This window comes from Harmonia axyridis, chromosome 2, assembly GCF_914767665.1.
Source record: "Harmonia axyridis chromosome 2, icHarAxyr1.1, whole genome shotgun sequence".
Taxonomy (NCBI): Eukaryota; Metazoa; Arthropoda; class Insecta; order Coleoptera; family Coccinellidae; genus Harmonia; species Harmonia axyridis.
Window position 1 is genome coordinate 60,616,503 of NC_059502.1, and position 16,865 is coordinate 60,633,367.

Below are 16,865 nucleotides of genomic sequence, written 5' to 3' on the forward strand. Positions count from 1 at the left end.
CCGTTGAGTAAAGATGATGATTCTGCATTTTTTCAAATTTCAAAATTTGCTTTGTTGTGATTAATCTTTGAATTAGAAATATTTTTCGAAATGAAGGAAATAATTGTGAAAAACTTGCAGTGTTATTTACTAACATCGAGTCTGAGTTTTACTCCTATAGTAGGTACAATTACATAAGTAACCAACCTCAGATTTACGAGCATTTTTCTTGAGCGCGCGGTGTCGAGTTAAGCCCCGATCAATTAAAGGACACGTTCGAGCTCTTCGACTCCCGTTATAGACAAAATAGAAAGTCGGTGGCAAATTACCAAGGGAGGTGTCCCAGCATGTGGCCTAAGACCACCCACGGTTGCACCCAATCTAATATACTTGTTCAACCTTTTCCACTAAGGTTCCGAGATTTATTGGCCAATATAGCACACGGTCGTTTCATAACAAAACTTTTCGTAACAGGTTCATCCATAACTGGGTCGTGTGGACTCCTGAAGGCCCGAAGACCGCGCAGTGGCGGCTCGTGAGGATTTATGATTGGTCGGCAGATAGCTTTTGCTGGTTTTCACAATTGCATTCTCGTTGTACAAGAAAATTTGAGAATCAACTCGTCTCAAGTATAGTAAGATTGCATTCTTGAGCTTTCTATCTGAAGATAATAATTTTCGATAACCATTCAGATAATCATAGTGTGACCTGACCTCAGTAAGTAATGAATGATTTTTTTCCTCCGATTCGACAGGGGGGTTCTAATGTATTTACTCAAAGATCTCTCGATTTGACAACTTTCGGCTTTTAGGAATATTAATTTCGAAAAATACTCAGAAATTTTTACCTTTGGATTATAATCCAAAACTGAAATAAAAAATCTTCCTATCCGCCATTGAAACTTTTCTCGGATATTCGAAAGCTATTCGAAAGAAATTTGGTGAAAAAATCGTCTTCTATAGCGCTCACACGAAAAACGATTCATTAATTTTTAAAAAAAAAACATTAAAAAACTAAACAACACATAATCCTGAAATTGGAAAAAAATTCAGGACAGGGCGTTTCGAATTGGAGAAACAAAAGAAAATGAGATATTTGATAATATTAAAAAAATTCGTATAAACATGGGCCTGCAAAAGCTTTATTTTCTAGATACAGGGTCTTTCTTGTAGTACTTCTGTTTTGTGATGATTATTATCAATTTATCGAATGTTTATTGGTCTTCGCTACAGATCGGGTGAATTAGTATTAAAACTTATAATTAATTTATTCATTGCAGCTTACTAACTGAATCTTGATTCGGATTTTCCTGAGTATTACTAGACAATTGTTTGAATTTTTTTCTCGAAATCGGTAAAAGATACGGCAAAACTACAAAAGAGTAAAAAGTGTACTACTGGATCAAAGTTTCTGTTTACAATTTTATAAAATACTAGTGGCTCACCAAAAGAAAGTTCCAGAGGACAATAGTGGAACTGTAGACCCTGCAGATTTGCATTCAAAATCACATGATGAAAATTTTGAATTGGAATATTTATGCCGAATTTAAATTAAATATATGGTTCTGTGCGGAATACGTATCGCGCACTACGTCCATTAGCGATGAAGCGCACTTCTGGCTGAATGGCTACGTCAACAAACAAAACTGCCTCATTTGGAAGGAAGCTAATCCTCAAGTGTATGTCGAAACACCGTTACATCCAGAAAAACGGACCGTTTGGTTCGCTTTATGGGCTGGTGGAATCATTGGTCCGTACTTCTTCAAAAACGATGATGGCCAGAACGTTACAGTCAATGGTGGTCGGTATAGAGCCATGATTACTAACTTTTTCATTCCTGAATTGAACAACCATGATGTCCAGGAGCTGTGGTTCCAACAAGACGGCGCAACATGTCACACAGCTCGTGCCACAATCGATTTATTGAAAGACACGTTTGGTGACCGCCTAATTTCACGTTTTGGACCTGTGAATTGGCCTCCAAGATCTTGTGATTTAACACCGCTAGACTACTTTCTGTGGGGCTATGTAAAGTCATTGGTCTATGCGGATAAGCCACAAACCCTTGACCATTTGGAAGACAACATTCGCCGTGTTATTGCCGATATACGGCCACAAATTTTGGAAAAAGTCATCTGAAATTGGACGTTCAGATTGGACTACATCCGAGCCAGCCGTGGCGGTCATATGCCAGAAATCATATTTAAAATGTAATGCCACAAGATTATCTTGCGGATAAATAAAATTCATGTCAATCGAAAAATCCATCGTTGTTTTATTGCAATTTAAAGTTCTATAGCTCTAAAAAAACACCTTTTATAATCGAAATATATTGTCTATGCTCGAGTTGGTATTCGTTACGATTATCTAACGTATAATTTCAATAACATTAACCAAAGTACTGTATTTTTATAATTCAATGACATTTCACTGAGGTCGACTTTTATATTTTGGCGAACGTCCAAGAGAATGTTACTATGGAAATAATCACAATATGGCAGTAGGTGAAAGACCAAAACGATTGTACTACCTCGTCAACTTGTATATTCACTTATCAATACGCCGTAACTATGGGAAATTTACGGATTCTATTGGTTCATCAAAACATGAGTTGTATAATATGAAATGAAATGAAATGATTTATTGATCCTCTTTGACACAAAGTGTATAGGATAAGTCTAAAAAATACAGATATACAATGCTAAGATTAAATCTACATCAAGTTCGTATCTATGAAATATTCATTTATAGTATAATAGGCTTTTTTCGCCAATATTTCTTTCACCGTTTTCCCAAACTCTCTCCCATTCAGTGCCGTCACCCTTTATGGTAAATGATTGTATAGTATTATGCCCTTATACCTAATGGAAGACTTAAATTTGGTGGTTCTATGCACTGGAATAGAGAGAGTGTCAGTACTTCTGGTCGAATAATTGTGGAAATCAGACAGGATGGTAAATCTATTTATATTATTTTTCACATAGATCAATGCTCTATACATATATATACAAGGAGCAGTGAAAATTTTGTTATCTTTAAAACTTGGTCGGCAAGAAATGCGTGGATGCAGACTAAAAATCAAGCGTATTATACGTTTTTGGGACACCAGAACTCTGTTAAAATCAATAGAATCACCCCAGATCAGAATGCAATAGTCTATATGACTATATACCAAGCCATAATAGAGATTTAGCAAAACTTCAAAAGGAAGGGAATTCTTCAAACGGTATATATGATGACACCACCTCAAATATCTGGCTAATAGTGTCAGCCTATAATGAAATAACATCTGATATGTTACAGAATGTCGAAATAAAACGTTATTTCTGTTCAAAAATGAAAAGTAGATGATCTGATCATCTAATTGATCAAAATTCGTCCAGAAAATCGACCAATTGATGCACACCAAAACTGCCTATATAAACTTTATTTCTGTACATTCCTCTTTGAATGAACGGATAATCAAATCAGTGCTCCTCCTATTAGGTAAAATTATGGGGTCGACAGTGCCGATACTGACCCCTGACGGGGCACCACTGGTTGCAATGAATTATCGGTTGAAGAATTAGGAATCAGCCGAGAGTCATGAGAATGGGCCTTCACGATATTACGGTACAGATAGCCTTATATGGATCGCGCTCGTCGTCATATATTTCAACAAATAGATGGCGCGTTTCGACGAATTTTTTTTTTTTTTTGAGGAATGGGAATTGTTCTCGACGTTTAACTGTTAGCGCCCGTTTCTTCTGGATGATGCTGACGGATAATAGGTCTGTCGTGAACTCGACCTCGAAAAGTTGTTCTCACGAAGTATTGGTCTACCTATTATTTGTATAAAACAGCCAAACATTCTTATAATAATCTGTTAAGAAATGCTAAATTAGATTTCCACCGTAATCTTATTGATAAATCTACTAATAAAAATAGAACAGTGTGGAATCTGGTCAATACTGTGACCGGACGAAAAAGCAATGATCAAAGAACCATAGAGCTTGTTGTTGAAGGTGTCTTGTTCGATGAGGCCAAAACTGTAGCTGAGATGTTTGCCAACCATTTTACAACGGTTGCGGAGATAAGCCTCAACCGTTACTATAATAATTCATTGTCCACTTCATGTACTACTTCATGTATGCTGAATAATAACTTTTTCTTTCATCCAGTTATGGATCATGAGGTAGCTGACGTATTGAAATCTCTTAAGAATGACTCAGGTGTTGATTTTGTTTCTGCGCGAATCTTGAAGTTGATAGGTCCTGATATCAGTCGACATTTTGCCTATTTGGTTAACATGTCGGTTACCACAGGAGTTTTTCCTGATCTCCTCAAAAAGGCCACTATTATTCCAGTTCATAAAAAAGGTGATGTATATGATATTAGTAATTATAGACCTATTTCTGTTCTCAGTTGTCTTTCCAAACTCTTTGAACGATTAGTGTTCAATAGAATGATGAAATTCCTTGATAAGTTTCAACTGCTTACCTCTGCGCAGCACGGTTTCAGATCAGGTCGCTCAACTCAAACTGGAGTTTTGGAATTTGTTGAATTTGTATACGACTGCCTCGATAATGGCTCATATGTTGCCGGATTATTTTTGATCTTTCTAAAGCATTTGATAGTATCTCCTTTCAATTCATATTAGACAAATGTTACAATCTTGGATTTAGGGGAGTATTTCATGACTGGATTCGAAGTTATCTTGAGGGCAGAGTTGCATCCGTCAGAGTTCAAGATTCTTCATCCAGTAAACATAATTTGAAGTTAGGTGTGCCTCAGGGCTCTGTCTTGGGACCGCTCTTGTTTTTGATATTTATCAACGATCTGCCTGAGAATTTGTTGAGATTGTTTATTAATAAGTCTAAAACTTGTCCAGATCTGATGAAGATACTAAGAGCAATCTTGTTTGCTGATGATTTTTCATTAGCCGTTACTGCGGATACTTTGGAGGAGCTACAGGGGTTGTGCGATTTATTGGTTCATTGCTTCGTTGAATGGTGCTATGTTAATGCTATCATGATAAATGTGAACAAGACTGAATGCGTTTACTTCTCGATTTCGAATAATGATAGTACCCTTGTAATTCGACATTCAGATTCTATTATTGCATCAAAGAACTGCACGAAGTTCCTAGGTATCTACATCGATAGGCACTTAAAGTGGAATTCACACGTTGATGAAGTATGTAAAAAGCTGTACAGTTCTTATTATGCTTTAAGTCGAGTCAGGTATCTACTTCCCTTGTGCTCACTTATGAATGCATATTATAGTTTAGTATTTAGTCACCTATCGTATAATATCATGGTATGGGGTAATTCAACAGAAACTGATAGAGTATTTATTATACAAAAAAGAATTTTACGTATGATATTCAACGTATCTCCACGATCCTCTTGTAGACCAGTTTTCTTAGAAAATAGGATATTGACACTGGCTTCCATTTTCATATTGAGATGTTTGGTTTTTGCAAAGGAAAATGAGGAAAGTTTTGTAAAATTGTCAAGCTTTCATTCCCATAACACTAGGAATAAGAAAATATTGTCAATTCCCAAACATAAGACATCAAAATTTGAAATGTCACCTAAGTACCAGTGTATTAAGTTATTTAACCATCTACCTAGTAACAATAAGTCGCTAAATTTGTTTAAATTTAAGAAAGTTGTTAAGTCTTTACTTCTCAAGAAGTGTTTTTATAGTGTTAATGAGTACTATAATGATAGCTTAGAAAATGTCTGAATTGTTATTATTTTTGCATTTGTGACTTGTCCTATACATACCTTGTTTGTCTGAAAGGATCAATAAACTATTATTATTATTCGGAATTATAAATTAACATTCGCAGTTTGTTTTTTCAACATTCGGTATCAACCTACATAACAGGCCATAGTAAAACACATTTTTTTGGCGAAATTCGATTCTATTTTTCAACAAAGTTGCCTTCGAGGGCGATACAGCGATTATAGCGATCTTCCAACTTTTCGATACAATTTTTTAGTACGATTTGTCTTTCGCCTCTGAAATAGGCATCAGTTTCGGCGATTACTTCTTCATTACGCTAAATTTCTTTCCAGCGAGTATTCTTTTGAGGTCTGAGAACCGGAAAAGGTCGCTGGGGGGCAGATCTGGCGAATACCGTGGATGCAGAAGCAATTCGAAGTCCAATTCATGCAATTTTTGCGTTGGTGACAGCCACTTTTGGGCGTCCACTGCGTTCGCTGTCTTCGGTGTTCATTTCACTACGTTTAAACTTAGCATGCCAATCAATGATAGTTAATTTTCCTGGTGCAAACCCCGGAAACTCTTCATCAAGCCAAGATTTTGCTTCAACTGTATTTTTTCCCTTCAAAAAGCAGTATTTTATCAGCACACGAAATTCTTTTTTTCATCTTTTTTCAAATTACAAAAGTAGCTACACGCACAACGCAATATTTCAATAACTGATGGTCGCAACTCTGTCAAATTTTGACACGTATCGTTTGAAGGTTGGTACTAAGTAATAATCATATGAGTTCAATACTAGCACCGCCATCTATCCATCAGACCGGGAACTTCAATTTAATTGGCCTAATATTTACCTCATTTTTTTTAACGAAATAAATTTCTTCAGTAATGTATTTTAATTAATCTCTATTCAACATTGCTCGAAATAATTCCCAATCATTTCCAGTTCCTTATGAATTTGACTCGTCAAGCTTTAGTGGTTAAAAAAGTATTATATGTATAGGAGTGTCGTCTGACAACTGGCCTATTTTGCTCTACATCTTTGAGTTATCTGAGGAATAAAAATAAAATATTAAACAATAGGAGGCACATGACAGATCCTTGCGGTACCCAAGATTCAATATTCCTTTTTGTCGATCACGTCCCTTGGATGTTTACTCTGAACTCTGTTTGCTGAATACACGAGTGCACTATTTCCGTCAGCTGCTTTGGAAATTCGAGTTCTTCCATTTTATAGAATTATAGATCAATCATTGGTGCCACATCTTGCCGAAGACCAAGATACATATACTTTCAGTTCATCGTACTCCTTGATGGACGGCCATCCTCATCTAAACAAATATTGTCGACATCCAAGTGAATGTAGAGCAACGTTCTCATCGGATCAGATCGAAAAAAAACCTACATAGTTATAATAAAAGAACACGAAGTCAAGGAGGAAACAACGAAGCTCATTTTTTTCTCACGATACAGATAATCCTGATTGAGTCGCGTTACACAATTTTGTTGGAGTACGGTCTATTTGTGTGTTTTAGACTAACAGCATTTCGTGGTACTTTCATCTGATAAATATAGGATAGGAATATTATATAAGCGACGAAATACGTGAAATGGGTTTTATCAAATTGCCGGCATAAAATAATAGGCCTCGCAATTAATTTGATTGTCATGACGAAAGAAGAAGTAAGAGTATCTATTCTATGTTCTATGCTGTGGAGTCGGATTGTTCGATCGATCGAGAAATGGGATATTTGAAATGTCAGAGTTTTTTTTGTTCGATGCGAGAAGTAAGATACGGAATTTCAGTTGCAATAATTTTGGTCTACCTCATGACCATCTGACATTCAGTCAGTATACTTTATTTCATAAATTTTGGCATTGTAACCGTTTTGAATTGTTATATTAGACGCAATTCGTTCGAGATAAAATATGCCAAAAAAGTATGAAAATTCTAAATATGTAAGTACTAATAACTCCATAAAAATATTTTGCTGCTAATAAGTGAAAGAGTTGAAGAAAATCCATTTCTCGGTGCACACAACATTTGAGCCTCTCTATGGCGTATTATGCATCGGCATTTGCATGTCCATCTTTATAAGGTTCACTGGACACAAGAACGAAAGCCAGCTGAGCATGGAATGTGTAGAAGATATTCCAATTGATTTGAGTGCTTGATCAACAACGTATAGATGACAATTTTTCTCATCGAATTTTCTTCAGCCAAAAAGCACATTTTTCACTGGGTGACTATGTAAACAGGCAGTGAAAATCTTCCTATAACTGCTAAATGAACATTTACATCCAGAAAAGTGTAATTTTGTCTGGTGGATTGATTGGCCCGTACTTTTTTGAAAAGTTGTCACTTAAACCGTCCATTCTCATCGCTATAGGTTAATGATTACCGATTTTTTTCTTTCTCCTGAAATTGTTAATATGTAGTCGGAAAATATGTGGTTCCAACAAAATGGTGGAACCCCGTTTTAGCTTTACAGTCAAAAAATTCCTTGGAGTCGTAATTTATCGTTCTGAATTAGCCTATAAGATCTTGTGATTTATCGCCTTTGAATTTTTTGTGAGGTTATACGGAGAATCGTGTTGATGACAATGATACTCCGATTATTGACGATCTGAGAACCAACATCTGTCAATTTATTGGTGAGATATTTTCCGACATGTGCCGGCGAGTCGAAAATGAAATCACATGAATCGAGTCCTGTTAGAGATCTCGCAGAGGACATTTCAAAGATGTTGTATTCCTCATATATCTAATGGCAAGGCCCAATCATTAAATTTGAAATTAAAATTTGATCGATATTTCAAATGAAAGTGTGTTTTCTTAACGTTTACTTTCGAAACAACAAAATGAATAACCTTTCATGTTATTGTTTCGATGAGACGCATATAAGCAAATAATGACATTGAACTAGGCCAATTGAAAAGTACCCGGTCTGAAGCATAGATGTCGGTGCTAGTATTAAATCCATATGAGTTTTAGTTAGTACCAACTTTCAAATGATACGTGTCAAAATTTGTTAGCAGTCCGACCACTAGTTTATGGGATATTGCATTGTGAGTGCAGCTACTTTTCTTATTTGAAAAACGATGGAACGAAAAGAATTTCGTGTGCTGAAAAAATATTGCTTTTTGAAGGGAGAAAATACAGTTGAAGCAAAATCTTGGCTTGATGAAGAGTTTCCGGGGTCTGCACCAGGAAAATCAAACATCATTGATTGGTATGCTAAGTTTAAACGTGGTGAAATGAGCACCGAAGACGGCGAACGCAGTGGACGCCCAAAAAATACTGTCACCGACGAAAAAATCAAAAAAGTCCACAAAATAATTTTGAATGACCGTAAAGTGGAGTTGATCGAGATAGCAGACAAGGTGAAGAAATCATCTGAACGTGTGTACATCATATCATTCACGAATATTTGTAAGGAGAAAGCTGTGTGCAAAATGGTTGCCGCGCGAGCTCACAATCGATCAGAAGCAACAACGTGTTAATGATTCTGAGCAGTGTTTGAGGCTGCATTTTTTGTGACAACGGATGAAACATGGCTCCATCATTTCAATCCGGAGTCCAATCGACAGTCAGCTGAGTAGACTGCACACGATGAATCGAATCAAAAGCGAGGAAAACACAACAGTCAGCTAGTAAGGTTATGGCATTAGTATTCTGGGATGCGATATTCATTGATTACCTCCAAAAGGGCCAGACCATCAACAGCGATAATTATCTAGCGTTATTGGATCGTTCAAAGGATGAAATCGTTAAAAAACGGCCCCATTATAAGAAAACAAAAGTGCTGTTTCATCAAGACAATGCGTCGTGTCACAAATCAATGAAAACAATTGCTAAATTGCATGAATTGGGCTTCGAATTGCTTCTGCATCCACCGTATTCGCCAGATCTGGCCCCCAGCGACATTTTCCTGTTCTCAGACCTCTAAAGAATGCTCACTGGAAAGGAAATCGGTGCCAATGAAGAAGTAATCGCCGAAACTGAGGCCCATTTTGAAGCGAAAGACGAATCTTACTACAAAAATGATATCAAAAAGCTGGAAGATCGCTATAATCGCTGTGTCGCCCTCGAAGGCTAACTATGTTGAATAATAAAATCGAATTTTGGCAGAAAAATGTGTTTTACTTTGGTAGACCGGGGACTTCTCAATAGGTCTTTTAGGTAACTGAAGAAATCTATTTTGTTTGAAAGAAATTGAAGAAAATACTGAATATCTGGGGTCTGGGCTTTATTCTAGACCAAAGACCGTGTTCAAGCAAACTCAGAAAGGTAGAATAATAAAGGAAATGATAATTGCGAGAATCACATAGAGATAGATAAGAGACAGATGAGAAACGACCCTGAAAATAATAATAATAATGAAATATATAATAATGAACGATTTTTCGGGATTGCTTCTGGTTCATGCAATAATCAATAAATTCCATTTGGCAAACTTCATTAGTTGCTTCCGTCGTATCGCTCATACCATGATAAATCGCAAGCATTAAATTATAATCGGCAATAACAAATGGATGCTACTTTGGTCTTGGAGAAGATCTCAAGAACCAGTTGAGAGCATATCTCCGCCCAAAAGAAGAATTGCCTCTTCTTCGCGAAGATGTAAGTGGCATTGGCCAGCTTGAATATTTTGCAATATCGCATACTGCCGCATGCTTAATTCAAGATGCCCTCCGGCAAGTTCTGACTAATAGGGTCGACAAACTTCTTTCGCTAAGAGGTCGTAACAACATTTATATATACCGTTAATCTGAAAATCACAAGTTATTTTCGATAAATCCACAAATTACGTAATGTTCATATATAGAAGAGCAGAACATGAGGTCGGCAGATCTGATTTCTGCAAAGTGCATTTCCTGGTTTGTTCGACTTCATTCAATGATTAATTAACATTTATATTGAATACATCAATACATAAATAATTAGTGACTGAAACGAAGTATGTTTCATATCGTGAATAAAAATTCCTTTTGAAGTATTCTGGTGGTTACTGAAACAGAGTATGTTTTATATCGCGAATGAAAATTCCTTTTGAAGTATTCTGGTGGACTGCAAGAGACGATTGTATGGAATTGATTTCGAGACTATTTCCATTCAATTTACGTTTAATTTTTATGAAGGAGAACTCAAAGGAATTGTTAAAATTGGTATTCCATTTTTCTAATCATTTTATTCCATGCTTTTAGCAGAATGATATATTATTTTTCTTCTTGCCTATCAGCACACCTGCTCCATCACTTGGATGTAGAATTTTTACGCAGTGGTTGTTGTGTTTTTCCAGATTTCTTACCTGAGAACAATTTCTTAATTGTTCACTGTTGGTGAAAGTTTCCCCCCTCTATCTAGAGAACAATGTTTTATTTTATTTCAAATAATTGTGTAATGGAAAGAAAATTTCAGGAATTAAGAATAAAGAAATATATTTCCACTAATCTGTTTGAATGCGGAAATTTATTTTTACACAGTGACCAAAACATTGGTGTTTAAGTTTCTTCTTTTCAAAATATACCATAAAAAAATATATATTCAAGTAAACTAAACGAAAGTATCTGATTTTATTACATTGCGTTTCCTGTATACCAGGAATTATTAGCAATAAACTGAAAATAGACAGAGTTTTGACTTGCTCCACGAAACAGTCCAAACATTCAAGACCACATCAAACACATAAATAAACATAACATGGGCATAAGTAGCGAAATTAATTTGCATGAGTGGAGAAAACCAAACAGAACAAAATGTCGAATATGATGTCTAATTTGAACGTTTCTAAGAGAAATTATAATCATCGTATCACGTCCGAGATTTATATCTTTAACCTACATATTTTCTGTTGTGTGTGTCCAATCATCTCTCGATCAAACAATAGTTCATCGCGATAGCCTTAATGTAGATCTACAATGAAAAGAGTTGAACAAACAAACACTCCGAATAGTGTGATGAAATTGAAAATAAGAGCTGTCTTCGACCGACACTTCGACTACTGGCCACTATAGACGAAAAATATGTTGAGGTTCTTGGTCAATTTGTGTTGAAATTCTAATTGTATCACATTGAAAACATTTTTTCGTTTATATAATATAATTACAGGTTTGTTGAAATATTTGAAAAAATTAAGAAACCACTGACGAGAAAAGGTAAATTTAAACATTGATTCCTCTCATAAAATAAAGATACTTTTTTCATTACCAGCTTCGGCTCAGGTGAAAAAATTGAGGTTTTTCAATTTCCAAAAAAAGTTTTGACTTCATAGCTTTTACATGAATGATTCAGAATGAAATGGATTTTAATGTGGAGTGTTCTATAATTAAGAAAATATTCTTCAGTTAATTTTTTTTACTCCTAATATACAACTGCGACATAATCAATAATTGATACGATTTTTCGAAAATACACCCATTAACATAAAGAATAAAATATTGTGTGTGATTCGAATCGATTGTCATAAATTCATAATAAAAGTCATTTTCATTTTAAAAACGTTTCTCTTCTCTCTCAATGAATATTAATATTGTATTCATCATTAGTTTACTTTCAAGTAGAAAAATGATACAATAGAAGCTGATTCCCTGGATTATAACATAATCACAGTAGTTTGAGCAAGTGCACCTTATCTAATTTTACATAAAATAATATGCAAAATGTGATCTACTACAAATTCATCCTCCTTATTCGTGGATCTGCCAACGTTCATTCAAATGAATAATTTGATTCATAGAGCTTCTATGTTCACAATGACTAAGTTTTCTGTTACTGCGGTAGTGTAAACATCGAAAAGACAGGAGTGCATTAACCTATTGTGAAACCATTAACTATTTATAAATCTGGTAAAATGGTCGATTACTGAAGTGTTACATTTGATGATATATTAATTTATAGTTAAATTTGATGAATAATGTTAAGACTAACATTTCTGCTTGACCAAATTTATAATTTTCGAAGTGAAATGCCATGATAACAAAAAATTGGACCAATTTTTTTAAAGAAAATAAAATTTTCAAAAATTAATTCTAAATCATTTTGTTTTTCTTTTTTTCCTTGATTGTTAACCGTCAAAATTTGTTGATGCAATTCTTCAGCTAGGGTGTTAAATACAAGATAACAAGAACTTTATATTTTATTTTCATTCAAGTGAATATAATTTCATCCAAATAGCGATCGTTTTCGAGAAAGGTTTTAAATGACAATAATCTTTTATTAATTAATATTCACAATCTTATACCAATGGAGCAATTTCGAAGGGGATCACGGAAATTTGTTCCTTGAAAACATCAAAACATTTATAATTGGTAACATTAACTAAGACTCTGAAGTGCAGACTATAAAGAATCAGAAAAATAACTGACAATATTTCGCAAATAAAATAGAAAAATTGTCATATAGTTCAGCGTGATAAACACCAGTTCAATTAATCTAGAATCATTGAACAATGGTTCGAAAGTCAAGATATTTTCAAATTGAAATACCGAACTCATATTTATTTGAATGAAGAAGGAAATATACCACGATATAATAATAATTTGAAAATATGGAACACTCACCGAAAATAAATTAAAATACTAGTTTCATACTTAATGCACTCAAGTCAATTTCATAGCCATAACTGACGAATAATTTAGATGCAATAACAGCGGAGCTGAGAAATATGAGTAATTCACCTCACGATCAGAAGAAATACACTGAAACAATCTTATCAGCACGGTACTAACTAATCCATATTAGCACTCTGAAATGTAAACAAATTGAAAATTCGCTCGCACTTGGGATAAATATAATTAAATGAATACGGCTGGGATTGATATCGAACGATTGAATTTTACTTCGTTATTTTACGGTTCCGTGAAGAAACCTATTGTGAAAGGTTGAAATGCAACGGATACAACTCTTAGAGCGTATTAACGTCATAATTAGTATTGCTCGAATGGTTACTCGCAAATAAAGTCTTATATCCAATGAGGATATCAACGGTTGTGAATATATTTTCACGAGGCATGTGCAGATATGAAAAATTTCGGTTTTCAGAATGTATAGCATATTAAAATCAGTTTTGACTTGAGTGTTTTTCGGAAACTAGAAACTGTTCGCATGGAATTTGAGCATAGGTAAATCAGTTGTTATAGGCATTAATCTTTTTATGTCATAGACTCAATTCATTAATTTTGAAGGTAAAAATCAAAGAATCGCATTTTGAAAAATTCACAGCTACACTGTGTCCGTAAAATATTTTAAGAAATAATCCTGAAACACGACGATTTTTAATTTCAAAATACTGTATTTCAAAATAATAATCTAATATACAGGGTGAATTACTTTTGAGTAATAACGTCACCGTCATTTTTTTTAAATGGAACACCGCCACTTTGTCTCAATTTTCCGATTACTCTAGCTGAGCTGATTCCAAAAATGTATCACATGTTGATTCCAATTGGTACAGGGTAGACAAAAATACAATAGTTGTGTTTCATGAAGTAACGCGTAACATTCTTCACTAGTTAAATTAACAATATTATCAAAAATACTTATTGTCTAGCGGCAATGAACAAATAATGACATTCAACAAAAAATTAGACGACTATGTTGTTTTTAAATTGATAAGGAATAATTTCTATCATATTCTGTCTGCTAGAGCACAAGTACCAAACATGTTTAGAAACAGCTCATTTTCATTAATCTAAGAATGTAACAAACTACAGGGTGTTACATTCAAACCAATTGCCGCTAGACAATAAGTATTTTTGATAATATTGTTAATTTAACTAATAAAGAATGTTATGCGTTACTTTATGAACACACACACAAAACTATTGTATTTTTGTCTACCCTGTGCCAATTGGAATCAACATGTGATACATTTTTGAAATCAGCTCAGCGAGAGTAATTGGAAAATTGAGACAAAATGGGGGTGTTACATTGAAAAAAATGACCGTCACGATATTACTCGAAAGTAATTCACCCTGTATATTAGATTATTTTTTTAAAATACGGTAAATTAAAATGAAAATGGACGTGTTTCAGGATTATTTCTTAAAATGGTCTGTTTAGCTTAAAGTGAATTTGTTCCATACTTTACGGACATAGTGTATAGATATCGTTATTGAAAAATGAAAGAATATCAAATATTTTTCGTTAGGGTCGGAGAAATTGAATCATTATTCGAAATTTGCAGTGATTTTTGATTGGATTCTGAGATCTCTCTAGCCTAAACATTAGATTTTTGTCTGCTGATTCTAATGCTGACCTACTTGAAAAGGAAGAATCAACATCAGAAACGAACTCATTCATAATAATATTCAACTTAAATTGTAGGATCTATCATCATTCACTCATCATCAGCATAAGAAATGAAAAACAAACAGAATCTTATAAATATTATTAATCTTGATATGCAAAAATTATTTCAAATTGTTTATAAACAGATTTGACGTAGTGGTGAGTAATCTCCAGCTGCAACAATTTATATCAAAGAAATCATATCAATAATAAGTGCTTCAATGGCTATCAAAAACTCATCATGTGCTAATGAGATCGAAAGGTTACAAATTTCCTTTGAGGATCAAATTTGCGTTGTATACAACTTCGGTACTATCAACAACAGTTTGTGATCATTGATGATTATAAAATGTACAAGAAAACGATTTTGATAATGTTATTTTGTATATCTAGAAATATGGATCGTTTGAAGATAATACATTATTACCTATTTATTGAATGACTAGACATAATATTGGATTTGGGTGATTACACTTTGAAGTTTTTATGCATAATCAATCTCATATTTCTGTTCGTCCTTATTGTTATACAATGTCAAAAAAATCAAGATATCAAGGTGAAATAAAAACTGAAAGATGGCTAAAATCATGGTCCTTGTGATAAACTGCGCGTAAAAACTAAAAATTTCCCGAACTGATTCACAGGGTGTTTAGAAATTGAACTATAAATAAAGGTTTATTTACCCTGTATAAATAAGCTATCAACAATTTCGGAAAATTTTTCTGGAGTTTCTTTCAATACCAAAGAATTTGAAATTGATGAAAAATTACGAAAGTCCTTGGACATCGAACTTCAGCAAAATTTTAGGTTTCCGAGTTTTTTGCCGGCGAGTGTATTAAAAGGATTTGAAGGTTCATGAGAAATTTCTTGAAAAGTCAGAGCTGAGGTCAGTGCCTTTCTCATTTTCATGGAATAGTTTTATAGTCAACCGATCTGAATATTTTTCTCCTATTCGCATTAGTCATGGGCTGAAATTTTTGAAATCTAACATTTCCTAAAGGAGCTATAGAACTTTAAATTGCAATAAAACCACGATGGATTATTCGATTGACATGAATTTTATTTATCCGCAAGATAATCGTATGGCATTACATTTCAAATATGATTTCTGGCATACGACCGCCACGGCTGGCTCGGATGTAGTCCAATCTGGACGTCCAATTTTCGATGACTTTTTCCAACATTTGTGGCCGTATATCGGCAATAACACGGCGAATGTTGTCTTCCAAATGGTCAAGGGTTTGTGACTTATCCGCATAGACCAATGACTTTACATAGCCCCACAGAAAGTAGTCTAGCGGTGTTAAATCACGAGATCTTGGAGGCCAATTCACAGGTCCAAACGTGAAATTAGGTGGTCACCAAACGTCAATAAATCGATTGTGGCACGAGCTGTGTGACATGTTGCGCCGTCTTGTTGGAACCACAGCTCCTGGACATCATGGTTGTTCAATTCAGGAATGAAAAAGTAAGTAACCATGGCTCTATACCGATCACCATTGACTGTAACGTTCTGGCCATCATCGTTTTTGAAGAAGTACGGACCAATGATTCCACCAGCCAATAAAGCGCACCAAACAGTCAGTTTTTCTGGATGTAACGGTGTTTCGACATACACTTGAGGATTAGCTTCACTCCAAATGCGGCAGTTTTGTTTGTTGACGTAGCCATTCAACCAGAAGTGCGCTTCATCGCTAAACAAAATGAAATGGACGTAGTGCGCAAATACGTATTCCGCACAGAACCATTATTTTCGAAATAAAATTGCACTATTTGCAAGCGTTGTTTAGGCTTGAGTCTATTCATGATGAATTGCCAACCCAAACTGAGAATAAATCTCTTGACAGCTGTTAAATCGGTCGCCAACTTGAACAGTACCG

The 16,865-nt window shown here is 34.6% G+C and overlaps 1 protein-coding gene across 5 annotated transcripts in view; it reads right to left on the minus strand.

Annotated features, from left to right (window-relative positions):
- LOC123673545 (protein Shroom) overlaps positions 1-16,865 on the minus strand; it is a 280,176-nt gene that overhangs the window by 92,644 nt on the left and 170,667 nt on the right. Inside the window, exon 1 of one of the 5 annotated variants that reach the window (XM_045608102.1) lies at positions 13,257-13,708. The exons of the other annotated variants lie outside the window; for them this stretch is intronic. The gene's annotated coding sequence lies outside the window, so the exon portion shown is untranslated. Of the gene's footprint in view, positions 1-13,256; positions 13,709-16,865 lie in introns of those variants that run through there. 5 annotated transcript variants of the gene reach the window in all.